Here is a 17,076-nt window from a genome sequence, read left to right on the forward strand (position 1 = left end):
ACTTCCTGAGATAAGAAGACAGAGGTTACATTCTGACATTAGTAACCTCATTGAAAGGAGATTGGGGGTGGTGGGGGAGAAGGTGGAGGGGGAAACTTTAGTGAGCTCTCAAGTATAACTTGCAACTTCAGGCATTCTCTATTCCTTTTATCTTGGAGAACTGAAGAGCACAAATGGCAACAAAAAATGGCACATGTTTCACAGCTATGAGTGCAGGAACTATGAAGGGAGTTTTAAAAAAAATCATTGATTTAACATAAGTTACTACATATAAACATTCTTTTTTGAGTATACATTTATGTTCTAAAATCCTGCTTGGCATCCTGAAACTTTGCATATGGATAAGGAGCAGAAGCAGATTTGGGTGTTAGATGAGTGGAGCAGGTCATTGGGCCACAGAGTTCCTGTAATTTCATCCTCTGAAAATAAATTAATATTTTAGAGAGCATTAGGAGAGAGATTTTTTTTAAAGTGAGTAAATCTGACTTCTGTAACAAGACTTTTATTTCATGTCACCTGCCTGTTTTTATTACATCTTTCACTTTGCAAGTAGCATAAAAAAAATCTGAAGAGGACCCTTGCTAGTAGCAGGAAGCATAATCTCTGTCTCATTATTATATGCTGGCATGAGCACACTGACATTGCTAATTGCCTCCACATTACACTGGCTGAATTCCAACGGTAGTGGCATAAAAATTAATGAACAAGACAGAGCTCTCACATAAGGAACATATGGTGCAATACCGGTCAATTACATTTTAGTTTAAAATAATGTCTTGAGGGAGTCCTGATCAAAGCATTTTCACAAAATGACAAAGGGCCCAATTCTGCTTGCCTTACTTGTACAAGCATTCCCATTGTCCTTAGTGACTGCTCATGTGAGCAAGGCTGGTACAATGTTTACAATTTTGGGCAATAGAGTGCCAAAAAAAGTTGTTGATTTTTTAATATCCTTTTGTGCCACTTTCATTGGGAGAAATGTTTTGTTTTAATTTACTTCAGGGAAGCAGGTTACAGGAAATAATTGTTGACTTCTTTGAAATAGGTAGTGAACTCTTTAAAGATTTTATCGTTGTCTACAGTGGACTGCATAACTTGCTCTGTGAATGCATTGTTGCAGAAAGATAACACACAATTCTTTCCCATCATCAGAAAATGCATAACCCAGATTTTAACTGCATTGTTTTTATCTATGTAGATGCTGCATACAAAATCCAGATTTAGAATAAATTAAGATTTTAATACAAGGATCTTTTAAAGTTTCCTTCAAGTTGAAAAGCTTACTCAAGATTAACAGTAGACTTTGGGTTCTGCTTTTTGCTAAAGCACATGCTGGGTAACCCCTTGTTAATGTTAATAGGAGTTAAATATTTGCACTGAGCGAATTGTGACCGGGTTTTTTAATACAGCAGTTATACAAATGTGTAATGTAAGAACACTGCTCACTTAATACCCTCTCCTGCCCTAATATGAAGTAAATAGATCCCATAATACTGCAAGGACTACCTAATTCAATAGAAATTATTGACTTTGTCATGCTGGCGATTTCCTATTGTTATAAATACAAGACCTGCTCTTGACCTAACAGGCCTTGAGCATCCAAAATTCCCCTTAGCTAATACAGGCCCTATCCCATATGACTGAAATCAGCAGCCCAAATTAATTCCTGGGCGAGAACTGAGCTCTATGCAGGGCTCCAGGGCAGATGAAGCTGACTTTCTGTAACCCTTGTGCTTCCTGTATCGTGGGCCAGACGGGGGCCAATTTGGTCCCTGCTGCAGGTTAGAGTAGCCTGAGGGTTGCCCAAACCAAAGTTTGGCTTCTGATGGCCCCTCTGGGCCATTACAGCTGCTGGAAAGAGCTAGGTGTAGAAATGCTCAAGCTGTGCCCCAAAAATGTCGCTGTCTGCGGGAATTCTCTGGGGACCGTATCAAGCTGCTTTATAGTCCTTTCTATGCTGGCTCTGACACCATAAAGAATCCATATGACAAACATGAATTGGGACTAATGGGAATTTAGTGTGGCAACTCTTCACTTATTTTGCTGAATATTTTACTATTTTTAACCTACTGTAGAGGAATAAATCTTTCTTCTTGAAAAGAGTGTGTTAAAATACCCTTTCTGAAATATTTCATAATCTGAATTTCCTCTTCAGCGTATGCTTACATAAAGCACTTCAATTATGCTTTTGCTTTTGCTTGTTGTGGAACGGTAGGAAATAATTGTATAATGTGCTGCTTTTCAATTTTTAAAAGCAAGTTAAGATTTTTTCCTTTTTTTTAGAAAAAGATAAACACTCATGGCTTAAGAGGAAAAAGTAAAGCAGTAAATAGTTGAGAACACAGTACAAGGAATGCAGTATAATGGCATTGATACGATGCTTTTTGTTTGGAATGCAATTAGACGTTATTCTATTGCCGTCAACAGACCAAATGCCACTGTAAGTATTGCACTTGTATAAATTTCATATAACTCTATTAGCATCAATTGAGTTACAGTATTTGTTTTTTACACTGCTGTAACTATGAGTAGAAGGAATCAGTGGAATTACTCTGTTTACACCATTGCTATTGACAGTATTTGGCCCATTGTGTCTAGATCTAAATATGCTTTTAATCCAGAATGTAAGTCACAGCTGGCATAGTTCAGTTTTAGTTTTTTTTATATTTTTCAATTTAGAAGAATTAGGAAGATTGTAAGTCATCCCCCTAGAGTCACAAGTTTGGTATCTTGCCAATGGCATGTAATACACTTACACACACACAGTAAAGTAAAGAAAAGTAAAATAGACTTTAGATTTATTTTTTTTTTTTTATATCTATGAACATTGAACATACCTAATAAAGGACCATTAGTTTTATTTTTTTTTTTTTTTTTTTTACAATTACAGTAACACCATGGTTGTTTGTTTGAAAAAAAATAAAAAAAAAATATATACACTCACACTCTCTCTCTCTCTCCATCATCATATCATCATATCATCCCCACCATTTAATTGATACATAGCAAGCAAAGCATGTGAGGGGGGGGATGGATATGATATTTTGGAAAAAAAAAAGATATATATTCTTACAGAAAAAAATATTGTTGTTTTTTTTTTTTCATAAGCAGTTTCCAGCTGAACTTTTATAGATGTTTTTGCACATGTGAGGAAAGAAAGATAGGTAAATCCGAGTGACTGATTACTCTAGGCTATTTCTTTTAAGTACAAATTTTATTGGTTTAAAGATATGGGAAGAAAATCCTTGCTAAAAGTTGTTGAAGCCCAGTGATTAATTTGTAAAATGGCTATTTCTTTGTTTTACAGATTTTAGTGAAACTTTAACAACTGGTTGAAAGTCAGGAGAAAGTTTCTTTCAATGGGTTCATGAAATAACCACTACATTTAGCCACTAGAATGTAGAAGTACTTGCCATGAAGGCATTGTGCTTGAATATTCCCCCTCCACAGGATACTTGCGAGTGATGACCAATACCCAGTGCTGTTTTAATTTCTCTGCGGATTTAAATGAAGAGTTTAATTACAATGTCATGTGTTTTTCTGCTTGTTGAATCTGCTGGGAACCTGAAGAGTAGGTGTTTAAGTTTAAATTGTTTCTTTTTATTGTATTTGCCTCTATGAAAATGTTGGCTTATTTCTTTCAGGGAGATAATTCAGAGTCATTTTGCATGCAGCTGAGTTTCCCTCCCCCTTTTTATTTGGTGGTGTGGAGATGAAGTACTTTGCAAGGATTCAGACTCCTCACTCTTCACACATGTAGATGTGTTAGCTCAGTGCATATTTATGCATCTTTAAATAAGTTTATGTCTGTATATTTACACTTGCTCTAAGCCACATTTCTTCAATGTCTTTAATTGTTTTGAACTCCAAAAACAAATGACTGCTAGAGGAAAATGAACTTTCAGCTCTGTCCTTTTGTGACAGATTCCAGAACATCTTTACCTTGAGGCAAGTTTGGTCACCATTTTGCCTGTGTGACCCTTCCTAACCTGTACCAGTCAGCAGGCTCACACTAATGTCAGTGCTGTTTACTTGGACAAGACTGATAGCATCCAGGTGGGGTTTCCAGTCCCCCTTTTTTTTTAATAAAGCCATGGAATGCATATGCTAACCTAAAAGTTAAGCAGTAAACTCCTTAGCAGATCAGCCAGGTCTTAACTTTCCAAACTAATGCTCTGTGATGACTTCCCTTCACAACAGTGTAGTGCCAAGTCCTCAGTTGGTGTAAACTGGCATAGTTCTATTGATATCAATGGAGTTGCACCATTTTCCACCCACTGAGGATCTGGCTCGCGATTTCTGAATTTTCCGCTTATTTTACCAGCATGGTTTTCATTGCAATTTGCAATGTGCTTACAATGCTTCAGTAACCAGCTGGAGCCAATGACACTGCCACAGGTCTTTAGGGTATTATGCAACCTTAGGGTTGATTTAATAATCTGTATGCTAATTTAATGATAAAGGATTGCTCATATGTCTTTTCTCTGTTTTTTCTTTCATTTTTCACAGCTTTTCTCCTTGGTGAACAGAGCTGTGAAAATTAGCATTAATCAGTCCACTTACGACTTCTGCCTTTTTTGATCTATCTCAGGGGTCGGCAACCTTTCAGAAGTGGCATGCCGAGTTTTCATTTATTCACTTTAATTTAAGGTTTTGCATGCTGGTAATACATTTTAACATTTTTTAGAAGGTCTCTCTCTATAAGTTTATATAATATATAACTAAACTACTGTTGTATGTAAAGTAAACAAGGTTTTCAAAATGTTTAAGAAGCTTCATTTAAAATTAAATTAAAATTCTGATCGTACGCTGCCGGCCTGCTCAGCCCGGGGTTCCATTCCGTTCACCTAGGCCGGCAGCGGGCTGAGCGGGACCTGCAGCCGGAACCCCGGCTGGCAAGGGGGAAGCAGCCAGAACCCCAGACTGGTGGCGGGCTGAGTGGGGCCGGCGGCCAGGACCCCAGACCAGCAGCGGGCTGAGCAGCTCAGCCTGCTGCCGGTCTGGGGTTCCGTCCACTGGCTCCCGCCAGCCAGGGTCCCGCCAGCTGCCGGCCCCGCTCAGCCCGCTGCCGGTCTGGGGTCCCAGCCCGGCCCACACAGAGTGGGTACCTACCTTCTCCCTGGTTCTGGCCCATTCTCTTCCCCTCTCTCTGCACTGAGCTGAGGGTGGGGGTGCACTGAGCACAGGGCTGGGGGTGAAGGAGCAGGCTGGGGGTTGGGGTGCAGGGTCTGGCCAGGAGCTAGAATGAGGGAGGGGGCTCAGGGTTGGGGCAGGAAGTTTGGGTGTGGAGCGCTTACCTGGGCAGCTCCCATTTGGTGTGAGGGGTGCAGGTGGGAATGGGGGGGCAGGAGCTCCTGTTTGGTGCTCAGGGTGAAGGGTGCAAGAGTCAGGGCTGGGGTCATGGGGGGGGGTAAGGGGCTGGGGTGTGAGGGGGGTGCAGGGGTCAGGGCAGAGGGCTGGGATTGGGGGGTGCTCCCAGCCCTGAGCAGCAGGGGTCTGGAGGGATACGCCCCACTCCTACCCCCCTTCCCCAAGGCCCCGCTCATGCCTCTTCTCTGCCTCCTTCCCAGTCTGAGTGAGGCCGCTGAGGCTCCTCTTTTCTCCTCCCTCGCAAGGGCCATCGGCGGCAGGGAGGGAGAGGAGGTGGGGCACGATGGAGCATGCTGGGGGAAGAGGTGGGGGAGGGCGAAGTTTGGCTGCCGGTGGAGCCTGCCCTACAGCAGAAGCTGGCAGGACCAAGCTTGCTTCTGCCCCCACTAGAGAGAGCGGTAGGCAGGGGGCGGAGAAGAGCGGGCTGGGCCGGGCAGGATTTTTAATGACACGCTGGTGCCTGACGAGGTCCCGGCCATCGACCCCACTCAGCCCACTGCTGGGGCCAGCGGTGGCCGCAGCGTGCCATTAAAAATCGGCTCGCGTGCCGTCTTTGGCACCGTGCCATAGGTTGCCAACCCCTGATCTAACTACTGAGCTACAGGCCTTGATAACTGAGGATTGTGCAGCTCTGCTCCCTTCTAAATTTTAGAAGGTATTTCCTATCAATAATAGATCATTAGAGTCACTCTGAAAATACCATGGATTTGAATTGTAGAAACACGTGCCAGAGAAGGGACATTTAAAATGGCTGCAGTGGGTATATACCCACCACTGATAGAGCAACTCCCCTGGCCATCATGAAAGGGGAGAGGGACCAGCCCTCAGTCATGTTTTTGGGAACCACTCCTGCAAAGAGTTGGGTGACATTTATAGCATGATAAACTACTTAGCACTTGGCAGGGTTAGACCCAGGAAGCCCACTGTTCAGTCTGTAGTACACATCCCCCTCTCTGTGCCTGATCCATAGAGACTATAAGTCTGTTATAGCTGCCAAGCAAGGGATTTAGACCTCCAGTTCAAGTTGTGGAGGCTCATGTCCTTAGCTATGGAGGATGTATGCATTTCCTGGTGACAGTTATGCAAACACTGGGCTGAGGCTGGTCCCTACTCAGGCTCCTTTGCCCAACCTGCATAACCTGACAGAACTAGCTAGTGTGGTCCTATACCATTAGGGATACTTAATGGACCATCTGATCTTTCAAACAAAATGGCTGTTGTCAACAAGTGAGAATCCCTAGTGTGTTTTGTTACATATGACACCGAAACTGTCTTCTCTTCCTGTTTTTATGGGTGGTAGGAATTCCTCCTGCTTCCTTCTGGTCAGTGCTAGGGCACCTTTCTTAACCTGGCATTAAAGATTCCTGCCTGGTGAGCTGAGGCTAGAAAGAAAAAATAAACCCTGAAGGTGTCAGCATGTCTGCAGTTCAGAAATAAGCCACAGAACAGCCAGTATTATAACAGCAACTTTTATAAATGCTAGTGCCTTTCATTTTGGACAGAGTTAGAGGGACGAGTGCTTTAGGTACTTCGGAAGCTGAAGATAGGAGGGTCTGTACTTTAGGTGATCCCTGACTACTTCTTCCTGGTGACTGAGACATTTAAAAGTTAACTCTTATGTAACATTACCTGAAGAAGAGCTCTGTGCAGCTCACAAACATGTCCCTTTCACCAACAGAAGTTGATCCAATAAAAGATATTACCTCACCCACCTTGTCTCTCTCATATCCTGGGACCAGCATGGCCGCAACCACATTGCAAACCTGTTTATTCTCACTCCTGTTTTCCTATGCCTAAGTGAGGTACATTTGGTTTCATTGTGTTCAAGTCCCATCTCTCATGACAGTTGCAGATCCAGTTGTAGTCATGTAAGCCTCAATCAGAGCAACATGAATTTATTCACTGGCAGTAGTCTTTTATAGATGTTCACAAAATAACTCTCTGATGTGGCTCTATCTTCACTTGAAAAGTTTTCAGGAAGAAACAGTGAGTTTGTTGTAAAATGCCCATTCCTAGAAATGGACAATTTTTTAAAATCTCTCTTCATCTGGAATTGAAATTGAAGTACAATATAATGGCAAATGAATGCATCCTTGTTTACATTTTTGCCTTGTGGAAAACATGGTGTGTTTTTGTGCAGCAGCATTAAGTTCCTTTATTTGTAATTGTTTCTCTCACAGATAGCTTACTGGGGCCTGGTTTTAATTATATTTGGAAGAAAATTTAAATTGGTAATCATACTGAGAAAACACTGCTGACTCAATACTTGTCAAGGTATTGCAAAAGAAGTATAGGATACATGGAAATTCACTGAACTATCGAGACAAGAAGTTAGGAAACAGCTTAGAAGACTTTTAAACTCATCTGCTATTTCATTTAAAGAATGATTTACTGGATAATATAAAAATGAACTGGGAGAAGAATAATACCTAGCTCTGATATAGTGTTTCTTCATCAGTAGATCCCAAAGTGCTTTACATAGAAGGTTGGTATCATTATCCACATTTTACAGATGAAGAAACTGAGGCACAGGGAAGTGAAGTGGCTTTCCCAAGGTCACCCAGCAGGCCAGTGGCAGAGCTGAAACAGCTTCCAGCTCTCCCAGCCTAGTGTTCTACCCACTAGGCCACACTGCTTGGAAAACTACAATCAAGAAGATACATCAGTACAAACCAAAAGTATTTGGGCCAAACTGATGTCCTTGGAGTTGCTATAACTTGTATAAAGAATTGTTCAGAAAAGTTAGCCATTGTTGGACAATATGGTGTGTATTTGATATCCAGTATTTGGCGGAGAAATTATTTCCTTAACAGGTAGATGCTTATTTACAACATTAAAGTTGCTACATTTCAAAAGCTGTGAAACAACCAACACCACCACCACCAGAAAAGACAATCAAACAGAAACAAAACCAAATAAATAAGTTGTGCACCATGCACTCAGGTCACTAGACTCGGGCTCTGGCAAACTGCCAAGGGGAGCAAATTCCAAAGGCTGGGGCCATCGGTTGAGAGACTCTTACTGCCAGCCCCAAGGGATTTTACCTTAAAACCTGACAGCAAGAGCTTCCTAGTTGATCTTAATTGTTGTGACTGAGGGTTTATGGTCAGAGGTTGTCTCTGATCATTTGGTCCAGGGCCATTCAAGGCTTGAAAGAATTTTACAACCCCATTGGATGGCTCCAAGAAGTAAACAGAAAGCTAGTAATAGACCTGAGCAGTTGTGTTATATGCTCACAGAGGCTACAAGCTACAGACAGAGCCCTTTGGAGGCTAGTGTTGACCCCAATCTGATGTTCACCCTTGCAGTGGTAACGTGTGATACAGTGATTAAGGTAGTTAGATGTCTATGGTTTCCCTTGCCGATAGCGGTGTAAGGGACTGTAAACATCTGATGTATTGTTATATGCCAAATCCTGGGCCGAGGGATGTGCTGGCCACCTCTTCCCGCAGCCCCCATTAGCCTGGAACGGCGAACCGCAGCCAGTGGGAGCTGCGATCAGCCGAACCTGCAGATGCTGCAGGTAAACAAACAGTCCCGGCCCACCAGCGGATTTCCCTGACGGGCTGCATGCCAAAGGTTACTGATCCCAGCTGTAGATGATGAGATATAATGCATCTTTCGCAAACACAAACCACCACAGAGAGAGAATATGTCCATTAGTGCTTAACCTGTGTGTCATTATTATTCTACATGAGATCCTTACATGACAAAATTAAATTTCACTAGTCTTAATACATTTAGTTTGAATACTGTATTCAAGACACTATATTTCTTTTCTTTTCTTTTCTTTTCTTTTTTCTTTTTTCTTTTCATAGTATTCTCCTAAATCCAGTCCACATCACTGGTGATGGGAAATTGTTCTGATGTACAGAAGTGATAGTGGTGGGTCTTAGGCTAATTCCCACTGGACAGGAGTTCACATCACAGAAATCACTGCCACAATTTTTAATAAATGACACCATGTCATTAGAAAGGGCAGGATTTGGATGAATCATTGGAGCGGGAACTTCCCTTTCATGTGTTCTATTAATTGTCCCTCCAGATCTGGATTTAAGTGCATAGATAAGGCAACATGGGAAAGTGTAGACCAGTGGCTCTCAAACTTTTTTTACTGGTGACCCCTTTCACATAGCAAGCCTCTGAATGCGACCCCCCCCCCATAAATTAAGAACACTTTTTTATATATTTAACACCATTATAAATGCTGGAGGCAAAGTGGGGTTTGAGGTGGAGGTTGACAGCTCGCGACCCCCCATGTAATGTCTTCGTGACCCCCAAAGGGTCCTGACCTCCAGTTTGAGAACCCCTGGTGTAGACTGTCACTTCTCATGCTGTACATGTTCAGTGATACACAGGGGGGCCTCAGTTTCCAGGGCTGTCCATTTGGTGCATTTCACATACACTAAATTCAGACTAAAATAAAATCTTCTTAAATAAATACTTCTTTACCCTTTCTGCAGTCAGCCTGTGGATTTCACTGCTGTAGGAACTCAGAGAATCAGTTTTTTAAAAAGAACTTGATAATTTTTTCAAAACCTTTGAAAAATACGTTATTTTAAAAAATGCACTGATACAAATTTTAAAAAAGGGTAACAAATTCTTATATTTCATGGCATAAATGGACCAGTGCAAGAGTCACTCTTACATGCACGCATACACCATGTGGCATTGCACAACTGGCTATGTACATTATGGGTGGGAGCAGGGTTTATCTTCTTCTGCATCAGAGGCAGCCTAACAACTTAGTATTCCCACTGTCCTAGATCCCTAGGACATGTATGCATTTTAGTCATTCTCAAAGTCCTTACTAAAGAAACCTTGTGATTTTAGAGTGTGAGCAATATTTTTTAATACGCATGTCTGTCTTTTCCAAAGATTACTGTGATTTTATCAGATCATTTATTTTTTTCAACTACATTTCAAAGTTAGCTGAGCATTCAGAGCTTGTAATAGATGGTATAAGGCCAATTGATAACTTAAAACCCTATATACAATTGTTAGTCACTTAGGGGATTACAACATAGAATTCACACTGTGCTTATTTATTAGTGATGTAATCAGGCAGGCTTCTGATACACTCTTGCTCACAACTGCTCACTGTGGCAGTTTTTCCAACTGTGACTGGCTAGTCATGATGTAACATTTTAATTGGTAAGTAAAACTAGCAGCATGTTCGACTGCTACTAGCTGGGGCTGTGAAGAGCAGCTGCTAATTAGACTAAAGTAGTGCCAAATATTGGCATTTTCACAGTCTGGCTTTGCAACAGCTTATTTACATCACAAAAACTCTGTATAAAAGCATCTTGCATCCCTCCTCCTTTGCAAACATATCTTAAGCACTTGGTGGTGATGATGCTCCCAAGTGAATGGTGCCCAGATAAGGTAGTTTGGAATACAGAGGAAACACTCAGTTCTCACCTTAGAAATTGTATATACCTGTGTGGGATTTTTAGAGCTTTTTCTAAAGAAGACAATTTTTTAAAAAGATAGGTGAATACATTTCAAAGGAAATAGTATTTCTGTTTACTGGCTAATATAATAGAGTGGTTCTGCACTAACATGATTTTGCGTTTAAAGAACATACTGTTGTAAGTCTGCACACAGAGAGAGTCTATATGGGCAAAGATTGTACTCAGAATCTGTTATTTACAGAAATAATTATTGTAACCTTCTGACAAATCAGTGATCAGTGTGAAAGTGCTACACATAGCAAGGTGGCTGGAGCACAATATCGATAGATTAACTGTTTGGGTTTTATTCTTAGCTCTGTCACCGACCTGCTGTGTAAATCACCAGACTTCTCTGGGACTCAATTTATCAATCTGTAAAATGGAGATACCGTGATTTATGCCAGCTGAGGATCTGACCTCATGTATTTTCTAACAGGTACTTTTTTTTTTAGTTATAACTTTTTAACTGTAGAAAAAAGTAAACTTTATCCTAAATATTAGTTGAATACCTATTTTAAAAAACCTCAAATGCACTTAAATAAAGATGGGTTCTGACTAAATCTGAAGTTGCTTAACTTCATTATGGATATTCGAAAAGGAAGATAGCACAAAATGATGATTATGTACAGTATAATGTTTTAACCCTATACAGATTTTTGTGATCTTTTGGGTAAATGAGGAGAGAGGCATATCCTTGTGTGTAGTTAATGTAGGAAAATTTATGACAAGTCAAGGGCTTTGGAATAAGACATAGAATCAGGCGAATAAAAATGTCTCATGGTTATGCTCTAGGGCAGGGTTTCCCAAACTTGGCATGCTGCTTGTTTAGGGAAAGCCCCTGGCAGGCCAGGCCGGTTTGTTTACCTACTGCATCCGCAGGTCCGGCCAATTGCAGCTCCCACTGGCTGCGATTTGCTTCTCCAGGCCAATGGGAGCCGCAGAAAGCGGCGGCCAGTATGTCCCTCGGCCCGTGCCACTTCCAGCAGCTCCCATTGGCCTGGAGCAGCGAACCGCGGCCAGTGGGAGCCGTGATCGGCCGGACCTGTGGACGCGGCAGGTAAACAAACCGGCCCAGCCCGCCAGGGACTTTCCCTAAACAAGCAGCATCCCAAGTTTGGGAAACACTGATCTAGGGTTTGATCCTACTCTTCTTAAAGTCAGTGGCAAAACTCCCATTGGCCTATATGGAAGCAGGACTGGTTCTTTAGTTTGTGGAGACTCTTTGCTACAGAGCGGCTTTGTCTGAATCAATGAAGAAGGTACTATAAAAGTAGTCTTGAGTTCCCATTAACCTCTTTGGAGCTGCTGTGTCTGTCAAGGTGTATTCTTGTTTATATTCCATGGTGTGGTAATTATTGGTTATGAGGAGTAGAAGCAGATGGTAAGAACCTAGAAAAAGTTAGAATGTCAATGAAATATTAAGTAATCATGGAGAATGATATTGCAGATTTGTGCTTGGTGAAGTAGCAGCACCTGGGTCATAAGAGGAAAGCAGGAATGGGCAGGTGAGAACTGCTGGGGAAAGATGAAGAGAGGTTGCTGGGAGACAAAATTAAGATGCCATTTTATGATGGCTCAAAAAAGAGACAAAAGGAGAAGGCTCAAACAAGGGATGGGCACTAGTTGGTTTCTTGCAGGCTGGTGACAGCAGTGAGTCTTGAGAAAGGAGTTTGAAGGAGAAAAGGATACTGCTGCTCTACAGATCCATTCAGGGAGGGTGCTTCATGCATGTGGAAGAAAGCATGAAGACGTACAGAAGGAGCAGACAAGCAGCTAATTGAGGCTGCCGCCATTGGTGGAGGAGACACGGGGCAACATGTAGGAGACGAGTAAACAGATTGGGAGGGGCAGAGTTGTGAAGAGACTTGAAGGAGATGATGCTTGAACTTGATGTGGTGAAGAGGGGAGCCAGTGGAATGACTCAGAAAGGGAGATGATATGTTTAGCAATGGAAAAGGAAGATGATCTAGCGGGTATGGATTGGAGGGGAGTGATGTGGTGTCAGGAAGGCCAGTGGGAGGAGATTGCAACAGTCAAGATCGGAGCTGAGGAGGGCCAGGACAAGAGTTTGAGCTTTCATACAGAAAGTAAAAGCCACATTCTAGAATTATTAGGGAAGAAGAAACGTCAGCCTGGAAGCATGGTGTTAAAAAGAGGGAGGAGTCAAAGATGCCACCAAGGTTACAGACCTGATGGTAGTATAGCCAGTGAGAGAGAGTATGAGGAGTAGAGAGAGTTTAGGAGGCAAGGTCTGGAATTCAGTTTTGATCACATGGAGTCTGAGATGACTATCGCCATTTTTAGTCTCTGCATTGTTCATAACTTGCTGCTGGGATTCCAAATTTGTACAACATGGTAAAAAAATAAACTCAGTTATGTGCATTAGAATTTTAGAAAAAACATTCTGAATTTTGACATATAAAGTGAGTGGGTGGGCTTACGTCATTCTGACTGGGGTTAGCCAGGATTCCAGCCCAATACAGCATGCTAACACTACTTGCATTGTCTTGGTATGTTCAGGGATGTCACCAGCTTACCACACAACTTTATCACTGCACATTTTCCCATATAGTATCTTTCTGTGCTCTTATCTCCCTTGCCCATTGCCAAAAGCTACTAGCTTGGAACAAAGCTCAATGAAATCTCAAACATAATGAAAAAGGGGAAATCACAAAAGGTGGAGTTATGGCTGTAGCTGCAGCTGTGGATCCTATTGCCACAGGCTGTGGACAATCTGGAAAATTAATCAAAGTTCAGTCAAGGATGTATGATATTGCGGCTACTGCAGCAATGTCAAGTGGCACCTGGGAGCTGTTCATTTAAAAAAACAGGTCCCTGAAAAGCATCATAATACTGTCATTTGACTCCCAGTTGAAGGGTAAAGTATGACCGTATACCAAGAGAGCGCTGTGCCTTCTTCCTTCACCACTGAGTAAACTTAAAAGATCCACATGTATTTTAGAGTTAAACAGAAATAGACAACTTGCAGCAAATGTTTAATGTGAAATTAGTGACTCTGGGGTTTCAAAAGAGTCTGTTCAATGGGAGTCAGGTACCTAACTCCCTTAGGCTCCTTTGAAAATCAGTCTGAATGTCATTGTTTTATGGGTACGTGTAACACTCCATCAAAAACATCTTCAGCCTAACCAGTGAGAAGGGTATGTCACTGGATAGAGACTTGCTGTGGAGAGGGAAAGCAAGACCTATAGCCCTGGCGCAAGCACAAAGCCTGATCTGAAAGCAGATTGGTGTTCATTGTGTGTGGGAGTTGGCAATGCCTATCCATAATAAATGTTGATTTAAAAAAATTAAAATGGCTGATAGGCTTGCCCAGTCAGGAAATTGTTGTTAGTTCTTCCCATAGTAACACTTTTCCACCAACATTTTTCATCTTAAAAAGGAATGTTTAATGGTTTGCTACCTACATTACAAACACTTAACCTGTAGCTAAAAGAAAACCTACATGACTTTATGACTAAATGTTGGCAACACTTTAGGCAGGCAAAATACTTGTCTCATTCATTTTATCAGTCTGCCACTGAGACACATCGTAGTCATCTGTGTAATATTCTAACACTCCCATGAAACAAAGCAAAATTGCCACCACTGGCATTGCTGGCATGTTACTCACTGGCTATTATACTCCATGCTTTAAACACATAATAAAACCACTACTATACCTGGTACTAAACAGAGTAAAAATCCCAGTGAAACACTGGAGGCTGTGAAAATGACTGAGGCTTGTTTCTGTAGCCAAGGTGTCTGCTGTTATGAGATATATTGATTTGGGCTTGCATCACCTTTACTGGTGCAATATCAGTGTTAAGGTTTCGGGGTACCATGCTACCTACCCTTCTTTTTTTAATTATCTGTACCTTGATTGCTCCCAGTTTTGTGACAAAGCTTCTGCCCAGACTTTGGCACACCCATTAGCCCAGTGTCACACCTTTTGGCCCAGGGATATAAACATGGTTGGTGACTCTTCCTTTTATGACAATGCAGTGTCTCCGGCAGTCTGTCTAGGCTGCTTTTAATTAGATACCGCAAAAAGGATCACCAAGCTAGTGTCTGTCCCCAATTGTATTCCCGCCTTGTTAAGTGTAACTTAACTTACTGGTATTTTTGATAGGCCATTAGAGTTAGGAGTTTTTTTGTTAATTACTAAACTCTTACTGACAGACAAATCCTGCTTGTTAAAACTTGTGTTGTAATTTGAGGATTAAATGCCGCGCCTCTGGGAAATGTCAGTATCAAAATTGATTTGTTGTAGGAGACATATGTTGTTGGAAGCTGCAACTCAACAAAGTAGATTCTTCTGTAATGCTGTTAGCAATTAAATTTTGTAAATTGTTAAGTTAAAAGATTTGTGAGAAGGCAGTTCTTAAAAGAACTGCACATTAAAGGAAAATGCATAAAACAAGTTTAGTTTCCTCTTCCTATCCTCCCAATAAAAGCCATTGTGTAACTTCTGCTCTCCTGCCTTTTTTGAAAATTCTTTTAATTTTTGATGGGCTAGTGGAGAAGAATGGAAAATGGTGTGTTTCAATTGACAGTGGAGCTGAGTAGATTTTTCAGATGAATAGCTGACTTGCTGAAAAATGCAGTTTAGTTGACCTGAAACGATTCACAGATTTGACACAAATTGGGTAAACAGTTTTTGCTAAAAAAACCTGACATTTTTCAGGAGTTAGGTGCCATCACAAACTAGCTGGAGGAGTAGGTGGTATATTCCTTATACCCTTTAGTATCTTGGTTATGGCATTCACCTGGGATGTGGGAAACCTCTGTTCAGTTCCCTATTCTGCCAGATGTGGAGCAGGGATTTGATCTTAAGCCTCCTGCACTGCAGGAGAGTACCCTGTCCATTGAGCTATGGGATATCCTATGGCAAGGCTCTCCTGATGCAATTGTTCCACTTTGTATAAAGTATTTGATTAGTCACTGAGCCAGAGAGCGTGAGAATCACACGCTAGCCTGCCTTTTTTTTTTTTTTTTGTCTTTTCCAAAACTACCAGTTAACTGAAAAATCACTGATTACCCAGCTGTAATTGATAGGACTTTTTCATATTACCCAAAGGACTGTGGGTTCAAATCCTATACTAGCCCTTCATTGGGCACCAGATCTGAATCTTCTTTAAATACCATAATGGCTAACTCACACTTACAGTATTACTTTAAATACAAATGAGTAGTGAAGATAACTAACGTACCAAACAATCACCTGAAAATCATAGCCTGGACGGGGTGCAAGAGTAACTGAATGTTAAACAAGCTCCCTACTTTCATCATGTTCTTGAGCCCCATATACACAAGGCTTTAAAGCAAGATAGGGATCAGTTTATATGTGGTTCTAGCTACAACAGCTGTGAACACAGTCGCTGTGTATATAGAGCCAAACATTAGAGGCAAAATTTTCAAACGCATGTAAAATGACTTAGGAAACCAAGTCCCATTGTCAAAAGTGATGTCGGGACTTAGGAGCCTATATCTCACTGAAAGTCTTAAGTGCCTAAGACACTTTTTAGAATAGGTCTTGGGCTCTTAAATCAGTTTGGTGCTTTAGAAAATTGTATCATAAAACTAGAGATGGAGCTGAGTAGGACCCTACTTACTTTTGAGAAAGTTAGGAGCTGTCTGCATACGTTGTGACACAAATTAATCCATCTCTAGTTAAAACGGTGGTTTTAAACATGTATTCTCTGAGGCTGGCATGTTAGTCCTTGTCCCAGTGCACGCAGACTAGTCTGATTGCTAGAAACCATTGTGTTTGGAACCCTGTTTAAATGTGGGTCCCTAGCTGGGTTTAAAATCAAGCTGTTTGAATAAATGACTTTTTCATTTGCTAGCAAAAAAGAAATCCTTATGGGTAGAAAAAATATTTTGTTTGACCTGAAACTAAACATTTCATTTCAGTTTTGAGTATTTTTAACTTAAACAACAAAAAAATAAAGATGAAGGATATTTTGAAACAAAAAATGTCTTCAAATCAAAAAATTGAAACATTTTGACTTTTTTTGGAATTTTTTTGTTTGTTTTTCTGTGCTGCCCACCCACCACCCCCAAAAATCGAACAATTCCATAGAAACAACATGAACCAATGAACTGTTTCAGAGTCAACAAATCTGCACACACACAAAAAAATTACCAAAAAAAGTTTTGGCTAAAATTTTTTACCCAGCTCTTGTCTAAAGCCAAGAGCCTAAATTCTCATCAGTGCAGAAAAAGGAGGTCTTCCATTGTTGGGCCTTCACTC

General features: G+C 41.2%; 1 protein-coding gene across 3 annotated transcripts in view; it reads left to right on the forward strand.

Annotated features, from left to right (window-relative positions):
- BNC1 (basonuclin 1) overlaps positions 1–17,076 on the forward strand; it is an 86,117-nt gene that overhangs the window by 40,101 nt on the left and 28,940 nt on the right. The window contains exon 1 of one of the 3 annotated variants that reach the window (XM_039490182.1): positions 11,202–11,259. The exons of the other annotated variants lie outside the window; for them this stretch is intronic. The gene's annotated coding sequence lies outside the window, so the exon portion shown is untranslated. Of the gene's footprint in view, positions 1–11,201; positions 11,260–17,076 lie in introns of those variants that run through there. 3 annotated transcript variants of the gene reach the window in all.

This window comes from Mauremys reevesii, linkage group 10 (assembly GCF_016161935.1).
Source record: "Mauremys reevesii isolate NIE-2019 linkage group 10, ASM1616193v1, whole genome shotgun sequence".
In the NCBI taxonomy this organism is placed as follows: domain Eukaryota; kingdom Metazoa; phylum Chordata; order Testudines; family Geoemydidae; genus Mauremys; species Mauremys reevesii.